A 6,442-nucleotide genomic window follows, 5' to 3' on the forward strand; every position below is an offset into this window, starting at 1 on the left:
ATGGGAGAAAAAACGAATACGAAGAATATTTTAGAAAGAATTTTCAATAATTAATGATAAAATTTGAATTATAAAACAGAATGATACATATTAACGTCTTAATTCACTGTAATTTCACTAAAAATGATTACTAAAATACAAAAATGCACCGTAGTCATATAGTCCAGTTGAATTATTGCGCCGATGGAAAGTTACGGTTGCCAACATACAGATTGAATAGGTGGCAAAACACTTTGCAAGACAGTTATATTTTTAATCGTAAAATTGCAACGAATAATAACATTTCATGAATTATATAAGTTATGCAGTTTTAATTAATTAACCGGTAAAATATTAAAATGATATTATATACATAAGGTGTTTTTTAAAGTTTGGCAACTTTGTCCAGCACGTTGATTTTATCATCTGAAAACAGGGTTACGAAAGTTAAATAAATGTAAATTTTTTTTAATGTGAATGTAATATATTTTTGGCAATGACTTAAATGAAATATCATCGATAAAATATAAAAAAATATATTGCAATGGATATAAAAGAAATATTTTTCAATATAAAGTTGTATACCTGTACAGAGCATGTGCATGAATGCCGCTATACCGATTGAAAACTATTGTAAACAATGAGTGTTATAGTTCAAGTCTCTTAGAGAAAATACGTGTTATATCCAAGTATGATTGACAGGAGATGGTCCATGTCACAAGATTTATATGAATGTCAGTTAAGAACTCCTAGAGAGCTATATATTCAGAAGTTTAAAAAAGTACTTGTCTACCAGTCTTGGCTGTTAGTGTTGATATATGGACCCTGCAATCAAAGAGATGATAGTCAGATGTTTAAAAAAGTACGTGTCCACCTTCAGTCTTGGCTGTTAGTATATGGACCCTGCAATCAAAGAGTGGTTTGCGTAAAAGTAAGTGTTTAAATAATTTTAATATAAAAACATTAATAATATAAGACCTTGAGCGTACGGTTTTAGGCTGCCTTCGATTAACGGTTTAAGTTTTACTAGCGGCTATGCCCCTTAGAAGCCTCTAGGGGCACTTAAAGTAGGAAGAGAAAAGTCGAGGCCTCATCCTATTTTTAATTTGAGTTTCAGCTATAGATTAAAATAAATAAAAAGCTTCGTTGTAAAAGAGAACAATATTAATATATTTATATAATAGGATAATTGTTTTAAGCCTTTTTTAAACCTTTTTGATTTGATCTAAGAAACACTTTTTATCCTATTCTTAATATTAAATAATCCGGGTTTAATATATATGAATGTAAGAAATATTAATAAATTATATTTAAATTGAATATTGTTTTTCAGGTTCAGCAACACTGATTCATCAGAAATAACTATTTGGGCGCTGCAATTAAAGATTGGCTCACATAGAAGTAAGTTTTAAATAATGTAATAAAAAAATCAATATAATTTATAGGACCTTACGCATGGTTTTAAGCTACTTCGATAAACTGTTTGTTTTATAATTTTTTAAACCTTTTTGATATATGATATAAGAACGACTTTTTATCCTATTCTTAATATTTAAAGTATTCTACTATTAATATATATAAATAATAATAGAAATATTAACAAATTATATTTCAATTAATATTGTTTTTCAGACTTAACCAGGAATCAGATTCGTGAGAAAATATATGGGCGCTGCAATTAGTGAATGGTTTACATAGAAGTAAGTGTTAAAATAATTTTAATAAGAACATGGATATTTTAGGCCATGTTATTAAGACTATCCTTTAACGAAACCTTTTTAATTCAACCTTGCTACGAAGCCTTGTGTGATACCGGTAGAGTGTTTGAGTTCTTAGGGAACCACACTAATTACATAATATTATCTTGAGTTAGACAGGTTTTATAAGCTGTAAACAGACTAATACAATTAGATATGTCATTATCTTTAAATAATTTATTATAATTTATATAATAGCACCTTTGAAATAAGCTCATATTATATCCAACCTATATTCGCCCTTTAAGGTTTATGATTGTTTTAAGCGTAACGAAGTTTTATACCCTTAATAGAAAGATATTATAAGATGTGTTTTATGTAAAATAATATTAAAAATATATATAAATTATATTTCAATTAATATTCTTTTTCAGGTTTAGCTTCGCACACAGCTGGGTGTATTCTCTGATTATAAGCTGACCGCAATTCGACCGTGGAACATTTCTTGCACCAACATGAAGCTGTTGCCATCAGAAATTCATCCGTTAAAAGTAAGTGTTTAATTATTTGTAATAAAAGATAGTTGGAATAATCCTACACGCAACTACGGCAACACCTCGGCCCCAAAAGGTAGTTTCCATGTATACAAGCATAACAAATATGAAGTTAATATACACAGACACACATCGAACTACCTTTATGAAACTGTATACTAAATTATATTAACAATTAAGCTATTATTAAATTTATTAGATAGATATTAAACTGGTTAGACAAAAGTTAATACATAAAAATAATGTACTAGATAGGTAGCTATTTAAAATTAGATTTTACTACTTTATATTATTGAAACAGTACATTCAGGATATTATTAAAATCTAAACAGCATTACATTCATCCTCGTGCATGTTTACTTCGTGAAGAACAGCTGCCAGTTCGGCAGCCTGGGCAGCGGCGGGCAGCAGAGGGGAAGGACGGCAGCGATTAAGATGTGTAGTAATCCATCCATGTTGATATAACCTCTTACAAACCTCCCTCTGGATCTCGACATTGTCAGTTCTGGCTCTAATCTCTAGACTCTCTCTTAGTACTAACATACGACTATTTAATTCATACCATAACTCCAAATTCCCGTTATAAGACATTCTTAGTTTCTCTCAGTCTGGTTATGTATTGATAACTGAATTAAACTTTCTCTAATAAGCAGGCACATACACAAGCTGTATCTACTTTCTCCATGAAATTTTCCCAAAACCGTTAACTTTCCTTTTTGTAAGGCCTTTTTGATTTGTTAATCCTTTAATTGCTTAATTTAAAAATGAATATTCTTTTTCAGGATTTTGGAGTTGAACCAGTTTTGAAGTACGTGGAGCTTTGCAGTTCCATGGAGAACAACTAGAGTTCCATCTCAACATGTAACAGTCACAGATTATACAAAAAATTTCATTATTTATTATAACGACAATGTTGAACCGAGAAAATATGTTAAAATATGTTAGTCAGTTAAAATTAACAAATAATTTACAGAACGATACTAATAAGTTTTATTATGACGATCAATGTTGAACAGAGAATATTCTGTTAGTCAGTTAAAATTAACTTAAATAAAGCGTATTGATTACAATCAGTGTTTATTATGACGACAATGTTGACACCTAACATTCCACAGCTAAAATTCTAAAAAATATTGACTTTAACATATAAAGCGTATTGATTACAATCCGCCCAATCGGTGTTTATTAATTAAGTTCTACTCGAGAGCTCCAAACATTCCACAAGCTAAAATTCTAAAAAATGTTATTTACAGAAACGATACTAGTAAGTTTTGTAGTTTCAGTATTGACCTGGATAATATCTATATGACCTGTTATGTTATAATATGAAATAAATTCTAAATAAAATCATTATCATCATTATATTTTATTTGCGATTTTTATCATTAAGTAGAAGGATGTTTGTTTGGAAAAATCTGGACTTAGCCTAAAAATTTACCTAAAAATATTGACAAGAATTTAATTAACAAGTAAGAATGGAAAAACCTACCTTAAATACTGGAGATCTTGAGGCAAGTATAAACTTGTGCACTTTTAATTTGGAGGTACTAGTTTCTATCAAACAATCAGTAAACTCTGGATCCTCAAAACAATTCTCCAGGTCACCAGAGAGACAGGATACTGCACTTTCAGGTCCAGGTTTTATAACTTCCAGCCAAATAGTCAGAGTACCTCCAGGTAGGAGACTTGCCTGATTGTTCTTCAGTACATTAATCTCCATAAAAGCAGCATTACAATTTACCTCTCCAGGTGGCACTGTTATCAATCGACATTTAGGCATCAGTAGTAGACTGTTGTTATCTTGGATGCCAATCTTTTGTAGTTTCAGTATTGACCTGGATAATATCTATATGACCTGTTATGTTATAATATGAAATAAATTCTAAATAAAATCATTATCATCATATTTTATTAATTTCATATTCCATATAACGAAAGCAAATAGTGCTGAGTAAAAGGATGCTTTGTTTGGAAAGTATTAGGTCTGAATATTTCCTCATTATATTTTATTTGCGATTTTTATCATTAAGTAGAAGGATGTTTGTTTGGAAAAATCTGGACTTAGCCAAAAAATTTACCTTGTCAATTTTTACCAAAAAGTTGGTCAAATTTTACCAAGTTTTTTTTTTTGGCAGAGTCCAAAAATCTGGACTTAGCCTAAAAATTTACCTTGTCAATTTTTACCAAAAAGTTGGTCAAATTTTACCAAGTTTTTTTTTTTGGCAAAGTCCAAAAATTTGGACTTAGCCTAAAAATTTACCTTGTCAATTTTTACCAAAAAGTTGGTCAAATTTTACCAAGTTTTTTTTTTTGGCAAAGTCCAAAAATTTGGACTTAGCCTAAAAATTTACCTTGTCAATTTTTACCAAAAAGTTGGTCAAATTTTACCAAGTTTTTTTTTTTGGCAAAGTCCAAAAATTTGGACTTAGCCTAAAAATTTACCTTGTCAATTTTTACCAAAAAGTTGGTCAAATTTTACCAAGTTCATTTTTTTTGGCAAAGTCCAAAAATCTGGACTTAGCCTAAAAAAATACCTTGTCAAATTTTACCAACTTTTTGGTAAAAATTGACCAAATTGTGTTTTTTTGTCTAAGTCCGAAAATTCGGACTTAACCTGAAAAATAGAGTTGTAAAATTGACCACATTTTTGGTAAAACTTCCAAAAGTGGTAAAATTGAAAAAAAAAAAAAAAATTTAAATTTAGGCTTCATTGTATAAAAGTCATTATTTTAAAGTACTACAACTGATTATGAAGAGCTGTTTTTTATTTAAAACACAAAAAACGGGTTTTTTTGTTTCGTCAAATTTTACAAAAAAAATGGTAAAATTTGACTAATTTTTTGGCTAAAATTTTTGCTGGTAAAATTTACCACGAAACTGGTATATTATACCAGGTTGACCAGCTTTACCACTTTTCTGGTAAAACGATTTTTTTTTCTGGTATTTCGTAGAACCTGGGAAAAGGGCACTCATTTAGAAATTTATATGTATCAAGTTTAATTTAATCATTTGATTTGACTTACAATAATTTTTTAAAGATGAAGATCTTATATAAAGAAATTTAAAAACATTTTAGTAGTTTGACTTTAAAGAAGCATTTAAGTCTTTTGACTAATTACTTTTCAATTAAATGTATAGATAAGTATAGGTGGAAAAACCAGTAAAATACATAGCTCCTTCCTTGGGGACTTTTTTCGTCTGCTAGCAAATTGCTTTCTGCTCTTATATAGCGATTTGTATTTACGATGCTATTGGCTGATATTTAAATATTCAATTGAAAGTCGACACAGGGTCCACGGGGTGGGGACATACAGTTAATTAACTCCTTCCCCCTCTATTGTTTACTCTTATACTTTTGCATAATGAAATTTTAGTAAAAATACAGGAACACTCTATGTATAGGATATAGAACCATCATATAACATAATATCAGCTGGGGTTATAGTTGTATATTTCTATAACATAACAGCTAATTTTTACTACAAAATTGCACATTTCTCTACTGTTACAATAATATTTGATACATCAAGGAAACAGCCTAGAGTGTACACAAAGCTTTAAATTATCACTTCAATATACATTACATTGTCAAAAGTTGCAAGTTATGATAATAGTTATTTATCGCATCGTATCATAAACAGCTTTCCGAGGTTAAACAAACTGGTTTTAATATTATAATTGTAATTTTCTATATTTGTAGAAAACTGGATATAATACGATGCTATAACTAATGTTTCAGTACGGCTTAGAAGCCATACTGGAATAAAATGGAATAAAATGTCCACGGCTAGCCAGCTCGACGACACTTTACTATTTAATTAATCAAATTGATAGTGAGAAGTGTCCATTCATGATAGTGTGTTAAAGTGGCTAATCTATACATCTGTAATTTATAGAAATTGTATCTTAAACGTCTAAAACGACCAAGCTAATATTGCTTGATTCACTTCTAACAAGAGACAAAATGAATTGAAAATGATTGCTAAAATCGAAATATATCTTTATTAAAGTAATTTTATACAAAAAATGTAAAACATTCTAACCCTTTAGAATGAAGAACCGTTTTTCCATATTATTTAAAATCTAAAATCCGTTAAAATACTATGAGAAAATCGAAAAAATATATGAAATTAGAAAATACTTCGTATGAGACAGCTATGAAAAGAGAATCTTATTTTCTTCTAATAATTTCATTTCAATGTTTTATAAAGT

General features: G+C 29.1%; 1 protein-coding gene across 1 annotated transcript in view; it reads left to right on the plus strand.

Annotated features, from left to right (window-relative positions):
* The window catches only part of boss (G protein coupled receptor bride of sevenless), a 113,079-nt gene that overhangs the window by 37,888 nt on the left and 68,749 nt on the right, over window positions 1-6,442 (plus strand). The gene's annotated exons all lie outside the window — the stretch shown is intronic.

The sequence above is a fragment of the Acartia tonsa genome, chromosome 1, assembly GCF_053477335.1.
Source record: "Acartia tonsa isolate MP-2025a chromosome 1, ASM5347733v1, whole genome shotgun sequence".
NCBI lineage: Eukaryota > Metazoa > Arthropoda > Copepoda > Calanoida > Acartiidae > Acartia > Acartia tonsa.